Consider the following 19,211-nt stretch of genomic DNA (forward strand, 5'->3'; position numbering starts at 1 on the left):
GGGGCGTGGCATATAGGTTGGTAGTTCAGCAGAAGTAGTTGTAACAAGGCAAGTAAAAACAACACTTAGACAGTTACTGTTATAAGCATAAGCATTATTACTTGTCATAAGCAATACGTTGCCTGAAAATTATTTCCATATATCTTGACTGATATTATTTTTCCCTTGTTAAACTCCATGTCAGTACTCAGGATAGCCCCTCCCCCCTGCTGTCATTAGAAGAACCCTTTAAAGACCAACCACACCCCCTACCGGCTTTTGTTCCCATTAGAAGCAACATTTTCTTTTTAACCTTGGGAAAGCATTAAGCCTGCACATAAGGCGTCCTAGGGACAGGGGTTTTGGTCAATGGGACCTTTTCTTCCCCAACACATCATATCTTGGAGTCTTCTGTGCTTCAGCTCCTGGATCAGGTAAGGCACTGGTGTGCAATGATTGCTACTCCTTGTCTGCCTGTGTGTAAGTTGCCTTCCTGTATTGCTGTCAGAGCATTTGGTGGCAAGTGCTTGTCCCCCCATCTGTGTGCCCTCCCGACCTGCCCAAAAGGCGTCCAGTGGCAGTGGTGTATGTGGCCCCTACACATGGATGGGCAAGGGAGGTAGCAGCTAGTTTAGGCATAATTAGTTAGGGGCCTGAGTCTTACTGCCTCCTGTTACTTTTGTTTTCTTATGTGTTTTAATGGGGGCAGGTTTCATGGCCAGCTGCCTCCCTCAACAGACTTTCCTATGGTGGAGGTAGAAAAAAAGGCTCTATAGCCTTCAGACAAAATGGCGGCAAACTTGGGCTCCTGCAGGAGGCACCAACACTAATTAGACAATTTGCCTCTGTGTAACCTCAGCAGTTGCTTTTGGTTACCTGCCTATGCAGACAGCAGCTGAGTATAATCAGCGGGTTCCACTGGCTATGTGACCGCCCACTGAGTGCAATTAGGAGATTCCTCTGTCTGTGCTGCCTGTTAACAATGAACCTGGTGTCCTGCAATATGTGGCTATAAGGGGTCTGCATGCAGCCTTGCATAATGAGCAGCAGTTAATGAGCATGTCCATAATTCATTCTGCAGTGTACTAAAGTCTAATTAATTGCTTGCATACAATGTGATCATATGCTAACCTGCACTGTGCTTGGTTCTGGTTGTTTGCCCACCTGAAAGCAGTAGCCCTAATAGAAATAGATAAATGGGCTAGCATGCTCTTATGCTGACATGTAGTGTATGCTGGTTTCTGGCTAATGGCCCACCTAATCCAGTAGCCCTAATGGATATAAGTAAGTGGGCTGGAATTTAATGTGATCTTATGCTGACCTGCAGTGTGCGGAGTTCGGGCAATTTGCATACCTGACATCATTACCCCTAATGAATATGGATCACTGGGCTAGGCTCTGATATATGCTTGCTCTAAGCAGCAGTTAATCTAAAATATGTAATACATGTTGCTGTGATTGTATCTGTATGCTCCTATTTTGTTCATTTATTTATTTAGCATATTTTACATAGGTCTTACAGGCTGGTAGCTTGTTGTAGGGGAAAGCTATATACAGTAAGCATGAGAACAGGGAGTATACTACTCTTACCTGGGCTCTCCTCACTGCTGGTGAGATCACATGACCCTCCTGGTGTATATAATTCAGAGAACCTTGCGCTCCATATCCGTGTCAAATTTTCTAACAAAGGCATTTGCTCATTCATGGGGCAGTGATAAAAGTGAAAAGTTCCTTTTATTAATGAAGCATTTAAAAAATGAGCAATAGACACCTATTTCAAAAGGCATATAAAACGGGTATTAAAGAGACAGGTTTGCAGTTGCTTCACCCACATTCCTGCCTCCCTGTAGGAAAACCCTGCCAAAATTAACAAAATAAAGTCCCTTTGTACAACATTAACATTTTTGAAAAGAAAAAGACATTACAGTGCAGAATGTCAATAGTTTAGGATGATGCAAAGATTAAATAATGTCCAAAAGCACACTTTCACGAAAACAAAGAGGCCACCTTGATTACGAACTCCATCAACCTTATAGAACACACTGCATCGCAAGACATTGATACATTCAAACCTCTGAGGGCTGAGAAGTCAATACTGTGCAGTGATTGAATAAGGAAGGTTGAAATAAACAATAGCTGTTTGCATGTTTAATTATTTAGTGTGGTGAATTGCATCTGTATCTGCCACAGTTGCGTTTAGAAGATCTGTTTTGAAATAATCTATTCTGACTTAGGCTACAATTCTAAAATATCTTTTGTGAGCCAATGAGATTCAAATAATGAAAAACCCTTCCACCATTTTTTAAACATTATCTATAGAAGTGCTGAAAAATTCACTATTTACTGTTAATGAAGCCTGATTAACTAATGAAATTCTACAGCGTAATGAAAACAATCTGTTATTTTGAGCACGATTAATAGCTATTGATGGCTGAATCAGCACAAGTGTCTTTGGTTTTGTTCTGTAAAGTGATCAAGCACTTTACTCTCACATGTTCCTCTTAGTTAAAATCAAACATAATAAAACTTTTCACTGCATAGAGATGGAAAATATTATTGCAAAATATTCACAAAATTAAATTACACAATGTTTTGATTTTACCAGAAATAGTTTAGCTGTGCTTAATAGTGTTAGATCGCAAATCACTTTTTCCATCAAACCTGTTTTATGATGGATTATACTTGTCGTTTACAATGAAGGATTTAGTGAATAAAAGCCAAAGCGTGCATGAAATTAAAATATTTGCTGTCAATCAATACATTTGTGATAAAAACGGTCCGCTTTCCTGGAAAATTTATAAATCAATGGATTCTTGTTAGATTTGAGAGCATTTCTAAAGTGCTTCTATTGTTGCAGTTGTCTTCAGGTGATACACCTTTTCATGGTAACTAAGACACTGTAGTTGCAAGAGCTCCTTCCACTTAATTTGAATGGGAAAACCACTACATAGAGAAATCACTGCCTGACAATACTAGTATCTGCCATAGGTAGTATATTTCCTGTTTCAAAGAATGGAACCCAGTTGCTAGCAGGCAAGAGTGCTTTAATTTTTACTGTTCTTCTGCTGTGTATCAAAATGGTTTGTGGAAGATAGAAAATCAATATGCAAAAATAAGAGTAGGCATGAAAGCAGTTAAAAATGTATATTTTTAACTGCTTTTTTATTGTTATAACAGAGTATGCAGTTTTAAGAGTAGGCACTCTTAAAAAGTATGAAAAAAAATACATTTGTGTTTGGTACTAGTCTGTGACTAGCACATAGCATGAAACACGCCAGACTTTGTAGACTGTTTTGTTAAATACTTTGACTTACCCGAATGTTGACATATATTTGTATCTCCCTTTGTGAGCTCTGTACTATTTCTATTCCTGTGCTGTATGGTGTTTTCGATCAAAAAAATCAATGTTCAAAAGGTATACCAGAAAAATGACTGGATTTGTGGTCTCTACTGTAATTTCTACATGGATTGCAACTGTTGCTGTTCTTCACGTAAGCGTTGTTAAGACACTTATCATGAAGACCACTGATTAAGCTGTTAAAGAACACTGAGGGACTCATTTATCAAATGTCAAAAAGTGGAATTCTGAAGGTTTCCCAACAGATCCTCATTTATCAAAACTTTCCTGGCTGTCAGGAACATTTCTGTCTGTGTATCCACATATTGCTCTATTCATACTTGGCTTGGTTTAAACCTTCAGAATGTTTTAGTTGTGGGTCTGTATTTAAAAAAAAATCGCAACATATGCAATAATGTGCAACAATTAAAGCACATGTATAATCCCTGATAGATATAGTTTCTAAAAATGCATAAGCTGCAGGGCGAATAGTTTCATTTTTTTGCACGCTGCCTATAATTTATTTTCATTAAAAATCATAGTATGTTTTCAGTGACACTACGATTTGAAAACAAAAAACAATTAAGTTTTCTCTTCTTAAATGCTATTGTTGCTGTTATTCATTTACATTTCCAATGCCATTGCTTTACAGTGGATCTTTGTTTAAAATACAATTATTTGATAAATATTGCTATGTTTTTGCGCGGGTCAGATTTTATTAAACCAGCATTTCAACATTTCCTTTCTATCTTTGGAAATTCTCTTATACTGTGAAACCCTTGTCTGTTTCCTCAGCTTTTTAAAAGACATCTTTATCTTATCCAAAATCACAACCATCCCTTAAAAAACTCTATTATTAAGAATGACATATCCCTTTTCAAAATAACATTCTATACTGCAATTGTACCTGATGCTGGAAGTGACTCAAAGAAATGTTACTGACATTTTACAGTGCCCACTAGATACTGATAACAGGAAAATAAGTACATTCTATAAAGCTTCTGCAAGTGCTATGTGTGTTAATGTAGACAAAGTAGCAACCATCACCATTTGTACTTGCTGCTAATTCATAAAAGCTGAATGCACAACCAGCACAAGTCACATGTATGTACTGTACTTGACAGCTGTCCTTACGTGGCATATTTCATCTGTTTTTGCATTTATATGAATTTATATCTTTAGTTTGAATATATAGCTTTTAATTATTAAATTTTTATATAATATCTTGACTCTAATTTCTCAGATATAGAGAAAGTGAGAGCAAGAGCAGGTACGGTACTAGTTTCTCAGATTATTAAATGTAAATACAAATACACAGTGATAAAAAAAAAATAGCATTCAATAATAGATCCATTACAAACATTAGAGATCTAAAGCTCTAAGCGCACTTGCAGTGCAGACATTAAAATACATCTACCCATCCACAGCTGTACCCATTAGGGTGAATGTAAATTAGTTATATTTAGGACACAGTATTTCTGTTATAAAAGTACCATTCAAAAACACAGAACCCAGATCTTCTGAGCTGGGGAGCAAAATGGAACAGACTTTTCCTAATAACTGTAAATCTGTTTGGGTGGCTGATTATATTTAAAATAATCCATTTTAAGGCAAAACTTTATCATCCAAAGGGAAAGTTAAAAACATAAACATATCCATAAATTAGTGAAGAAAATATAAAATAGTAAGACATATTAACACCTATATATTTCGCATTGCAGACATGGGTGTGATTTATTAGCATTCACTGAATCCATTGTGTGATTTGCATGGGATTATGGCCAAAATGAAAAGCTAATGAATATCAGATGCCAATGCCTCCTCACATTTTAGTCATACGAGGTCACTACAACCTGGAGAAGCCAGAGAACATAAAATCTTTCAACTGTGGGGTGATTTGATATTGCAAAACAAATTCTGAATTAAAATACATGTGTAATTATCAATTGAATGTATAATTTGCATTTATTGCCTTTTCTGTTCTCTCTTTTCATTTGTGATTAAAATTCTTTCTAAAGGAAACATACTGTATATTGCATTTAATTTGCCATTTTAACCACAGGTTGGTCAGTTCAAGGGGGTTATTTAGCAAAATCTGAATTTCTCATAATTTTTTTTTTAAAAAAAAAAAAGCTGAACCAAACTCTCATGCCTAATTTTGCCTTATTTATTAAGAAACTAACTCAAATAAATTGCATCAGAAAAAACCCAGATAAAATCAATTGAAAACCCTACCTACAATTTTTTCAGACTTTTCCCCAAATCACATAATTTTTTCGGATTTTTGCCTGAAAACCCCAAATTTATCAGATTATCGGGCTAAACCCAGTGCAAACCATGATATCCTCAAATTGGGCTAGGGACATATCCCATTTACTAATATACTGTATGTCCTTGACAGGTCTGAGATGGCACATTTTCAGATTCAGGCTTTTTGCAGCATCGGGGTATAATAAATCTTGAAAAAAATTTTGCCCCACAAAGCTGGACTAGATAAATGTAAGGTTTAGTGAATAACCTCCTAAGTATATGGTTCTATTTGCTATGCCAGTATTTGTTGAGGTAGTTGATACTGGACTTGTCTGTGTGTGCTGTTATCAAACAAGAAATGAAGAAGTGTTATACACATATTAGAGGCATGAGGCATTATTGGAAGTTATAGAGAACATAAGAAAATAGATGAAACAAAAGAGAAACTGAAGGTAGAGAACATGACAGGTGCATCGTCGAGACTGAGCCCCTCCCCCATTTGACCCAACTGCGTAGTTATTTATTTACACTAAACAGTAACCATAAATGTACATGTATAACATTAGCAATAAATCGATACCCACCTTGTAACCAAACCATTTGTATAACAAACATTTACTTCAACCAACAACCTTGTTTTATTTGCCAAAGGGGCTGACCCTGATCCCAGCTGCAAAGCCTGGTTCCTGCCTCCTTTCTCCCCAGCCCTAAACCAGGCTGGCTACTTTCCCATCTGGACCCCAGGCCTGCCAGGCTACTTCCAATCCTTGTCAAATATCCCATTTTAACTTCCCCTAAGGTATCCCCCACATGGCACAAACCATAAAGGTATCAAGCGTGGCACAAACCGTCGCCCAAGGGCCCCTCCAATGCCCTCTTTCAGGGCCATATTAAACAAATCGATAACCCACCCCAGACAGGTGAATTCTTTCCTCCCGGTAGTAACCCAGCAGTTTCCCTTCTAGGAGAGTGTGCTTCACTACTATCCCCTCAAACTTTCACACAAATGAGGCCAGTAGTTTGTTTATCTTCCCCCTGCTCTTCTTCATCAGTGCACCATCCCTAGTATATCTCCAAACCAAATGAAGCATCATCTCTGACCAAACCACCACCAAATCTGGGAAACATGCCCAAAATCATGTTACCCTAGCATGTATAACCAGGACGTCCAGGCACATCACCACTGCTGTTCCTCTCCTGCGAGGTCCTTCCACATTGCCTGGTCATGGAGGAAGGTTCCCCTGCTGATCCTGAGCTAATTGTTCCGGTGGACGAGTCTTCCTTGAGGGACTGCGCTGCTCCTCTTGGTCCCAGCCACCAAGAAGAACCTGGAACCATGCTGGTATTGTTTGTTAATTTCAAGTTCCATGAGCCAATGGAATAAGGAAAAGTTGACATAAATATTACTTTTATTACTTATTAAAGGCATTGATTGGACACTGTAGCAAAGAATGAGTAAAGTTGGGTTAAATTTTATCTCTCTGTGTGCTGGAAGGTAATGTTAACACACCTCGTATTGTGACAAGTATTTTGCAATCTCCAATGTTCTATTGTATATCTATATTAAATATCTGCTGGCATTATCAGCCTACAAACTAAACAATTGCATTTAAATTCTTACTTTGTATCTGTTTAGTCCATGGCACCCCCTGCCATAAAATACAAGTGTTCCTTCTTAAAGACATATTAGCAGCAGTCTAGGGTCTATATATGAAACATCATTAAAAAATCAGGGAAGTATAAAATAGGATGCAAGGAAGCCTCTGTCAGGTTAATTTAACACTTGCTCTTAACAAGTATATCCTGTTGATTTTAATCAGATAAAAGTTTTGTACAGTAGATTTGTCTGAAAAATAAAATAAAATCTTTCCTATTTCATGCAAGCCCTTAAAAACAGACACTAGGGACATATTGCTTGTCTCCTATGACGGGAAAGGAATTACACCATACCACTGTTACCTTTGTGAATAGTAAATCTACATGGTTTTACAGGAAATTATTATGTAACCTGTATAAAGCCTGGCAAAAGAAGAACATATCCTTGATCATGATGACCACTCACTTTGCTCTTGACACGTGAAATGGCACTTCTTAATATGATTATATTGCTGTTATGTCTTAAAATCAGATCTGTACTGCACCATGCAGTGCCAACAAATGGCAAAATTGGTTAGATCAGCAAATTTGCTTTTACGGTCAACTTTTATGAGAATGTGTAGAACTTGCCCTAAACAGCTACAATAGAACGCATGCCTTGTGAATGGATCCATGCAATAACAGGTTGAAGGCTATAGAATGATCCCTACATCCCCTGAATGAAAAGTTCCACTGTCCTTGTACTCTACAACATGCTAAGATTGTGGAGGATCTTGGATTTTCATTACATCGAGGACAAGTGCAGAACATGATATTAATCACTACAAAAAATGAATGCCTTGAAGTGTTACCAGGCTGGACTGGAAATTGTGAGGATCAAGGAGAACAAAATAAGGACAAAGGTGGAACTTGACCTAAGTAGTTACATAGTTAAATCGGGTTGAAAAAGGACAAAGCCCATCAAGTTCAACCCCTCCAAATGAAAACTCAGCATCCATACACACATCCCTCCATACAGTAGCTATAATATAATGCATGCCTTGTGAATGGATCCATGCAGTAACAAGTTGAAGGATATGGAATGATCCGTACATCCCCTGGATGAAAAGTTCCACAGTCCTTGTACCCTACAACACGCTCTGATTTTCAATACATGGAGGACAAGTGTAGAACATGACATTGATCACTATAAAAAATGAATGCCTTGAAGTGTTACCATGCTGGACTGGAAATTGTGAGGGTCAAGGAGAACAAAATAAGGACAGTTTTTCTTTGATGTTCTTTGTACCAGGAATTGATCTAATAGAGGCCTGCGGTCGTATGTTTTCCCCAGGGTACCTTCTTTGGCCAGTGGATTGTTGAAAGGCATTTCTAGAAATACATTAATCAAAAAATGTAACTTTAAGAAAAATGAAAGTATAACCAAAAGTTTATTTTAACTATATTTTTGCTAAGCATACATTAAGGATTTAAATATGTCTGATCCGGAACCTGTACAATTTGCTGTACTGCTAGTGCTGTGTAAATGATGCTGATTAAGTAATGGTTTGTCAGGTTAACAATATAAATGTAATATTTTGACTTGCTCAAGATTTACACTATTTGTGAGTTCCAGAACTTGCAATTTATTTGTTTGACCCCACCTCTGGCATTGGGGACTGCAGTAAAGTGGCATCACAACAACCAGACATTTTTACAAGTGAAATAACAATATACAATGCAAAATAAAAGAATCATTGTTTTGCTATTTTGGGGAAAACCTGAAACAGCTTGCATTTAGGTAAATCACCATTTTATAGGTTTCACCACCTCTGTAAGCATTTGCCATGTAATAACTGTTGTATAAAGTATCTTTCACTCAAGCCTTGTTTTAACTCCGTAAAATACAAAACATTTGTACTTTATTCATAAACAATTACAAATATTAACCTAGCCCTATGAACATATTTGCATCTCATTATTCCCTAGTGCAATCTTTGCCCTTAGTGCAAAATGATAATACTGTTTTCAAAATCCATAGTATAACTTTTTGGTTTAATGTAACAATGACAAATTAAAACAGCAGTGTTGTCATAAATGAAAGTTTACTTGAATGCTGCATTTTAAAAACCCTTTAAAACGTACTTAGCTAAATTCACATGGTGTTATGCATGAACAATAGATATCAGTTGACCACAGGGGAGGCATTTGTTGGTCAGGGAGATGCTTGGAAAAGGATTTGGTGCAATCGACAAAGAGCTGTGTCTAATTAAATAGCGCTTATCTGCTTGAAAATGAATTATATGGTTCTTCAAATGTCGTATTCCTGCTCTCAGTGCTGTTGCAGGTGCTACAGAAATCCCAACTTGCTTGTACTACATTTTAAGTCTGTTGGCATGGAAACTAGTAGGAACCTTTGTGATGACTAATTCTGCCCTTCTCTTTTTCAGAGCAGAAAGAGTAATTGAGAAGTAACAGGTAGAAGAAACAATTGATGATAATGTGATAAGGTAAGGAAACCTTCCTAACCCAAATCATCGATTAATTCCTCCAGGTTAGAAACCTATTATTGCTGTCAATAAAATTGTAAAACAAACGCTACTTTTAAAGTACCCTATCAGTTAGATGTATAATGTATGTCATGTTGAAATATTTTCCATTTTCTTACATTTAGGACAAAACAGCAGGAGGCTTGTAGTAAACCTTAATCTATTTATTCGCAAGAAACACTGTATACATTTAGAGTGTCATTTTAGTTTAATGTTGACAGTGATTTATAGAGCAGCAAATACGTAAATATCCTATTTGAAATGCTTAGGCATGTCGAAATAAAAATTTTTAAGGTAAAACAGAGGGAAAAATGTTAATGCAGTTTGGATGATTTATTCATAAAGCCCCAATAAATAGCGCAGCTCAGTATAACTCAGATTTAGCGACAATGTTAATACATTGAAATAGGATCCAATTAAATGAATATGCAGCATTACATTAATTTCTTTTACAGCAACGCATGGCAAAATGCTGGTTTTCATTTTTATACAGAAAATTACTTTTCCTTTCTTCATTTGATTACAAATATTCAGTGCACAGGAGTAAAAGGATATTTATTCTATTCTAATCTGAAAAGAATCTTTACAGAAGTAACCAAAGAAGGAAACTTTTTGCCCCAGAATAAAAGTTCATGTTTAACTGCATCATGCGAAAACTGCTGTAGGGACTAAGCCTTTCTGCTTTGTGCAGGTGCACCCCACACTCTCCCTTTAGCTCCATAAAAAGTGATGGGCGAATCTGACCCATTTCACTTTGCCACAAATTTGCGGAATCTTCTGGATTTGGCCATAAAAGTGAGAAACCCCTAAATCTGAGGAGCTCAGTTTGACTCTTTTTAAAGTGTTTCCTGAACAAAAATGACCTCTAGTTTAAGTAGATTTTTGTCTTGTGTGAGATTGTACCTTTTGATAGGCAAGTTGAGCATTTATGGATACAATCGGTATTTCATCCATCAGTCACACAGGTTTCTATAGGGAGTTGTGTGTCTTTCTCTTGTCCCCTTCTAGCTACTTGGGTCACTATTCCATGCAAATATCACATATCCATCCCTTGGTGTGTGGCTTAGTGCTGTGGGTTGTGCTGTTACTACAAAACCTGAAACACTACAGAATCGTTATATGGGGAAAATTCCACCGAAAACAGGTCTTTTGGTTGAAGCAAGATAAAAAAATAGAAATATCCAAAGCTGTAGTTTTGTCTATTGAGGGGGTTTGTCATTTGACATTTTGGTGCAATCCTTGAGGTCAAAACGTATGTCTTGGTCTTGGTGCACTCATAAGTTTAAGAAAATTAGTCTGTTCGTTCTGGGGTGTCCGGGTGTAGGCTTTTATTTCCTGCACTGCCAGTGTTCGACCTCAAGAGTGCCTAGTAGGTCGCCGCTGTAGGCCACTTCCCTACAGTCTTTAAGGTCAGTTGTTAGTATGATTAGAGATTGGTAGAAGTCGTCTCCACTGTCTGGCTCTTTTAAGATCTGTACTCTATGCTCTTGGAGAGCAAAGAAATCACTGGCACAACTTGGGTTATTTCTAGCAGGGAAAACCCTTGCTCATTTATTGCGGATGCAACGTTTCAGGGGGTGTAACCCCTTTGTCAAGCATCTCTATGCTCTTGGCTCTTAATGCAGTTGTGAGGGCTAAGGACTCTGATTTGTTTTATCGTTAACCAAGCCGAATGATGTCCTTTTAAATGGTGAATTCATCCCAGGGTAATTAGCGAGCTTAGCTCTGTGATTGCCAAACCTCTTTACTTAATTTTTCAGGATTCATTGAGATCTGGCATTGTGCCGAGAGACTGGCGAATTGCTAATGTGGTGCCTCTATTCAAAAAAGGATCCCGTTCTCAGCCTCAAAACTATAGGCCAGTTAGTCTGACGTCAGTATTAGGAAAGCTTTTCGAAGGGTTAATAAAGGATAAGATACTGGACTTCATAGCAAATCATAATACTATGAGTTTGTGCCAGCATGGTTTTATGCGTAATAGATCTTGCCAGACTAACTTAATTTCTTTTTACGAGAATGTAAGTAGAGACCTCGATTCTGGGATGGCAGTGGATGTGATTTACTTAGACTTTGCTAAAGCATTTGATACAGTGCCACACAAAAGGTTACTGGTTAAATTAAGGAATGTTGGCCTGGAACATAGTATTTGTACCTGGATAGAGAACTGGCTAAAAGATAGACTACAAAGAGTGGTGGTAAATGGAACATTTTCTAATTGGACCAGTGTTGTTAGTGGAGTACCGCAGGGCTCTGTACTAGGTCCCTTGCTTTTCAACTTGTTTATTAATGACCTGGAGGTGGGCATTGAAAGTACTGTTTCTATTTTTGCAGATGATACTAAATTGTGCAGAACTATAGGTTCCATGCAGGATGCTGCCACTTTGCAAAGTGATCTGTCTTAACTGGAAAACTGGGCAGCAAACTGGAAAATGAGGTTCAATGTTGATAAATGCAAGGTTATGCACTTTGGCAAAATAATATAAATGCAAGTTATACACTAAATGGCAATGTGTTGGGAGTTTCCTTAAATGAAAAGGATCTAGGGGTCTTTGTAGATAACACGTTGTCTAATTCTGGGCAGTGTCATTCTGTGGCTAATAAAGCAAATAAAGTTCTGTCTTGCATAAAAAAGGGCATTAACTCAAGGGATGAAAACATAATTATGCCTCTTTATAGGTCCCTGGTAAGGCCTCATCTGGAGTATGCAGTTCAGTTTTGGACTCCAGTCCTTAAGAGGGATATAAATGAGCTGGAGAGAGTGCAGAGACGTGCAACTAAATTGGTTAGAGGGACGGAAGACTTAAATTATGAGGGTAGACTGTCAAGGTTGGGGTTGTTTTCTCTGGAAAAAAGGCGCTTGCGAGGGGACATGATTACACTTTACAAGTATATTAGAGGACATTATAGACAAATGGCAGGGGACCTTTTTACCCATAAAGTGGATCACCGTACCAGAGGCCACCCCTTTAGACTAGAAGAAAAGAACTTTCATTTGAAGCAACGTAGAGGGTTCTTCACAGTCAGGACAGTGAGGTTGTGGAATGCACTGCCGGGTGATGTTGTGATGGCTGATTCAGTTAATGCCTTTAAGAATGGCTTGGATGATTTTTTGGACAGACATAATATTAAAGGCTATTGTGATACTAAACTCTATAGTTAATATAGGTATGGGTATATAGAATTTTAATTAAAAGTAGGGAGGGGTGTGTGTATGGATGCTGGGTTTTCATTTGGAGGGGTTGAACTTGATGGACTTTGTCTTTTTTCAACCCAATTTAACTATGTAACTAACTATGTAACTATGTACGCAACATACCACATTTCTGGGTTTTTCAGATCTGAGCCTGGGTATCCCTTATGTGCGGTGTTCTCTGTCTAGCTTCAACAGAGTGGAGGGGTCTTTGCCCAAAATAGAGTTAAGATTTGCGCTTATCGTTTAGCGAAGTTCGGTGGGAGGGACAGATTCTGGTACACCACAGATTCTGAGGTTATTGCCTAAGTCTTCCCGGGGCTATCTGTGGTGGCCGTTGACCAGATGGGTTACTTGATTGTGGGCCTGCTCAGTTTTCTCAAGCCCAGTGTCTAGCTTGCTGTGAGCAATGCATATGGTGCGCAACTCAGATTTGATTTCTGCAAGATCTGCTTTTTTGACATCGCTCAAAAGTCATTCTTCATCAGGAGGGCAGCGAGCAGTGAGCGAATATCTGGTGATACAGATGCAGTGTTGTAGCTGGAGGCTAGGGCTTCAAGCTGCGGTTTTTGCTATTTTGGATTGTCAGGCCTCAGACCAGTGCAGGAGTTTCTTGCCCAGGAACGGTGACATAGTGTTTTGAGCACTTGTGAAGAGTTCTGGGATGATTGCTCCATTTTTGTGATGTTTTCCCATTGTTGAAGGGTTATGGTATCACTTATTTGGATGCTTCAAACTGCTTGGGCCGGGAGAGTAACAGACCTGCGATCATCTGGCCACACCCCCATCACATAGCTTTTTGCAAAATGTAAATATGTAATACAAAAACATATTTAAAGTGAACAATTTTCATTTTTGCTAATTTTTTTTTGCTTATTCTCTTCTTTTACCACAGATGCTGGCCAGTAGAACACTGTCATTTTAACCCTCTTTCTCAGTTGGTCCTCGCAAAGTAGAAAACTGATACACTTTTACGATTATCATAGAGACCACATGATAAAGAATTAGAAGTCAGTGGTTTTTAACCAAAAATTTGTGATTTTATTTTTTTGAATGATTTTATAATGGAGTAGAGTAGTACATGAAAGAACATGCAAGTTAATCCAATATGTTTTACAGTGGCTAGAAAAAAATAAAAACATGAATGAAATTAATCAATATTTAGATTACCCAAATTCAAAGGGGAAAATGAAAATGACAGACAACCCCCACTGAAGAAAGTTTATATGAGCTAAAGAAGATACTTTTTAGTACTGTACAACATAAAGTCTGGCAGGGTAATCAAAACAAATGCAATGTGAAAGGGATTTGTAGATGCAGACAAATCTATTCTTTCTCGGCTGTTCCCAGTCACAGGTAAGATCAATCTTCCCTTGGCACAAAGGGCTTCAGGGCAGATCCCTCCACTCAGTTATTGTGTTGCAATGACCAAATAATAGAGAGCCTGCCCTAGGCTTCAACATTGACATCCTAATGGGAATTTCCCCTGCCCTCTTCATTTAATCACTATGACAAACATATAGCACAATTGCTATATTTGAAGACTTCCCATGTCTGCTTCACTGTAGAGTTGAGAAGTAAACCAACATTCAGCAAAAACACATGGTTTGAATTATATTTGCTCCCCAGGTATATTTTCATTCTGTGACTGTCATTAATATTCATTGGGGCTAATTTACTAAAGGGCAAAGTGGGCTTTTTAGGTAATATTTGCCAAAATGAAATTAACACAGACATTGCCAATTTACTAAAAGGCTCAGCTTCCATTACCCTTTTTGCCAGAGTTTGTTTCAACAGGTTCTGCCTGGCAGATTGATAAGATGAAGCTATACCCTCGTCATTATTATGTCAGTGACATCCTATCCTGTATGCCAAAAATGGCGTTTTTTCATATTCTAACGCTATGCCTGCCAAGCACATATTCTATATGTGCTGGCAGGCAAAGGCTCTAAATGCCAAAAATGTATGTAATACATTCTTTGGCATTTTAGGTGATTACTCTGCATCAGCGGTGTTCGGTTTAACTATTATACACACACACACACACATTGCACTCACCCTCTACACACATATTTTACATTATTTTATTATATTTGTCTTTATTTAATTTTTACCCAAAGTTTTTATATTTATTTATTTATTACGCACAGATGCACGCACGCACACACACCATCAATATTTAAGGTGTTTTACAATTCTATGTAAGAAATTGGGTGAGAAAATGTGGCAATATTTTTAGGCGATTTTCAGAAATGTCATAAAAACCACTGCTTTAAGCATAGCTTTTCAGTATAGTAGTTTGGAGTAGAAAGAATAATTTTTGGATTCATCATTATGAAAATATATGGTTTAGGGTGTATATGTACTGTTAGACAGTCTTGTAGCACATAATATGCAGTCAGGGGCCTTTGTTCACAGAAGACAAATCAGGCAGCCAAGAAAATTCATATGCACTATTTTTATTTGGGGGTCCACACATGCCAGCTGCTTTGGTATATCTATGGTATATATATATATATATATATATATATATATATATATATATATATATATATATATATATATATATATATATATATATATATATATATATATATATATACATTCGAAAATGCTGACGCACACCAGGATTTTTCTTCAACAATACTTATTTTATTGATCGACGTTTCGATCCCCAGAGGGATCTTTATCAAGATAACAACACACTGAACTGTGAAACATTATAAAGACTCACCCACATGTGACCCAACACCAAAGCACCTCCCACAAATTCAATTGAGTGGATTAACCCTTTGTGAGCCATATGAGGCAATTGGTTAATTGTGTAGGGTGATCTGGAAGACAAAGTGCATAGTGCCATAAGTTAAATATTGTTATTATATACATAAAAAAATTTATTCAAAATTTAAAAGAAATGTTAAAACACTATATAAAATCAATGTGACTAAAAATCCTGTTTGCTTATTAAACAATTTATGGTTACATGCTTCCTATTAATAAATATACAATAATGGCAATTACGGTTGAATAATTCACCTTATTAGGTGCCAATCCGGCCCAATATTATCGTCATATATAGTGGATTACAAAAATGAATTATATGAACAATATTCATTTAAGCCACTAGGGGCTGTTGTATTTAATGTCTTAATCCAGAAGACCTCCCTTTGTGACAGCAAGCGGTTCCAATCACCTCCCCTATTAGGTTCTGGTACCATATCTATAGAAACCGATAGACCGATAGAAACACACTGCTATATGCCACAAGTTATCATCCCCCCAGCTCAAAAAAGGCTGTTCCATTCTCACAGTTTTTGCGAACTATGAGAAATAATTCTGATTGCACTATAGGGGAAGAACAGATATTGGATACATTTAATCGTTTTAAACAGAGGGGCTATAAGCAGCATATATTAACAGAGTCCCTCAATAAGGCCCGAGAACATATAACGGTAGAAAGAACATCAAAACAGGACAAGCAGCCAAAAGAACAGGACAGGTTTATAGTGACAAGTAGTTACACCTCGGGTTCGAATGCTATCAGAACAATTGCAGAAAATAGCTGGCCGGTCCTGCAAAGTGATAAAAAATTAGCACAAAATGTGGCAAAAAAACCTATATGGGGCTATAAACGGGGCAAAAATCTAAGAGACCTTTTGATGCAATCTGATCCCATCAAGTGTTACGCAGGAAACAGTAGTGTCACAAGTAAATTGAAAAAGGGTTGCTATAAATGTGCTGGTTGTACTACATGTAGGTCCATGACAGCAGGTATATCGTTTAGACACCCCCATACTGGCAAGGAAATTTTGATTAAACACCGCATCACATGTACTTCAACACATGTTATCTACATGATAACATGCCCATGTGGTTTATCATATGAATACGCTCCGTGAACGGATGGGAAATCATAGATCTTCAATTAAACGGGCATTTGAGTCGGGAAAATCAGATCTACCCCTACCACAACATTATCTGAAAATGGGGCATAGATTACCTACATTCAGATTTATGGGTATAGATATGGTACCAGAACCTAATAGGGGAGGTGATTGGAACCGCTTGCTGTCACAAAGGGAGGTCTTCTGGATTAAGACATTAAATACAACAGCCCCTAGTGGCTTAAATGAATATTGTTCATATAATTCATTTTTGTAATCCACTATATATGACGATAATATTGGGCCGGATTGGCACCTAATAAAGTGAATTATTCAACCGTAATTGCCATTATTGTATATTTATTAATAGGAAGCATGTAACCATAAATTGTTTAATAAGCAAACAGGATTTTTAGTCACATTGATTTTATATAGTGTTTTAACATTTCTTTTAAATTTTGAATAAATTTTTTTATGTATATAATAACAATATTTAACTTATGGCACTATGCACTTTGTCTTCCAGATCACCCTACACAATTAACCAATTGCCTCATATGGCTCACAAAGGGTTAATCCACTCAATTGAATTTGTGGGAGGTGCTTTGGTGTTGGGTCACATGTGGGTGAGTCTTTATAATGTTTCACAGTTCAGTGTGTTGTTATCTTGATAAAGATCCCTCTGGGGATCGAAACGTCGATCAATAAAATAAGTATTGTTGAAGAAAAATCCTGGTGTGCGTCAGCATTTTCGAATGAATATACAACTATCCTGTTCAGCACCCAGGTAATTGGTACTACAGTGTGTGCCCAAGTCTTTGCATATATATAAATATATATATATATATATATATATATATATATATATATATATATATATATATATATATATATATATATATATATATATATATATATATATATATATATATATATATATATATATATTATCTTGTCCCTAGGTGTATTAGCTCAGTAGTGATATGGGATCTCTACTGATGCGCTCCTGATTATCTCTAACTTGTATGCACCCAGCCCTTAATTCACGGAGCTCCAATAAGAAGGAGGTTTGTGTCTATTTTTCAAATGCACCAAGCGGTGTGCAAAGTGAAAACAAAAACCCTATTTTTGTCCACTTTACACACTGTGTGGTGCATTGTAAATTACCTCTTTAGTTTATGGAAAACCCCAAGTCTCAACATTCTAGATAATAGATTCCACACTTGTACGAGTAAATTTTAAATTTTTCTGGTCTGATCCTGAGATCATGCAGGTAATGAGCAATCTATTTGTTTCTACTTGAAGGTTATTTTTGGGGGAAACATTGCTGCCTGAACACATGCTGTTTAGATACTATTAGTAATAAAAAGCTAATTTATTTCTAACCTTACTACTGTACAACAGCAATCTCTCCTATCTCCAAACACTATATTATCATTTTATTTACAGCAGAGCTTAGGCAAAAGTAATAGTATTAACCAGCTTAAAATGAAAACTAGTTTACTTGCAGACCACATCTATTCAGTCCCACAATAACATCTTACCCAGAAAGTAGCTCAACTCCCTGAATGTCTTTTTGCAACATTGTTAGATTCTTTTGAAATACTGAAGCTTCAGGTATTGATCTCTCTCCTTTGAAATGTTATACTAGCTGCTATTTCCCCAAACGCCAGAGAAGCAATTGTTACATAGAGAGCTTTTTTTTAACTCTTTCGAAATTCACATCAAGACATAAAGATTAAAGATACAATTCTTACATAAAAATAACAACAGTGAAATCAGAAGGGGAAAAAAACTATAAATACGTGAAAACTTCAGTAAAGGTATTTCCTGGTGATGGCCAATTAGGATGACTAATTCTATTTATTATTTCTGTGATTACGTGTCATTTTTGCAAGACAGAGATACTGACACGGTCAACCTCATATATGTGCTATGTTTGATGGAACTAATTTCATATTCATAACAGAATTATTTAGCAGAAAAAAATTCAATTTCCATGCAAATGAAATTGTATTTCATCATCATATACTAAGCTGGGATTTAGGAACTTAAGCATTCATAGTTGACAGTTATCGACTGCAGATTAAAGAAAATATGAAGGCTGGATTTTAATACTTGTAACTGATACTGAGCATATTGGTTCTCTTACAAGTGCTGCTAGAATCCACTTATTACAAGTGATATGATGAATATGCCAACAGATCATTAATAAATATGGACAATATGTAAAGAGGGTATTCATGCAAACATTTTTTTTTGCCCCAGTAACTAACAAAGTTGCAGCTTACCTTAAAAGGGAAGGTTTAAAGAAACAAGATTGGGCAAACAAAGACTTTTCTCCTCATCTCTGAACTTTTTTACCAATTGAAAGGAGCAAACATTTTTACTAAACTCAACCTCCATGGAGCCTACAACCTGATCTAGATATGTGAGAGGGTTGAATG

The 19,211-nt window shown here is 36.8% G+C and overlaps 1 long non-coding RNA gene across 1 annotated transcript; it reads left to right on the forward strand.

The window, feature by feature from the left end:
* The first annotated feature begins 311 nt into the window (after positions 1-311).
* Positions 312-14,883, forward strand: LOC121396831. The gene is made up of 3 exons (XR_005963164.1): positions 312-413; positions 9,592-9,651; positions 13,776-14,883. It is a non-coding gene; the product is annotated as an uncharacterized LOC121396831 (long non-coding RNA).
* The last annotated feature ends 4,328 nt before the right edge of the window (positions 14,884-19,211 follow it).

This window comes from Xenopus laevis, chromosome 8L (genome assembly GCF_017654675.1).
Source record: "Xenopus laevis strain J_2021 chromosome 8L, Xenopus_laevis_v10.1, whole genome shotgun sequence".
NCBI classification, from domain to species: Eukaryota; Metazoa; Chordata; class Amphibia; order Anura; family Pipidae; genus Xenopus; species Xenopus laevis.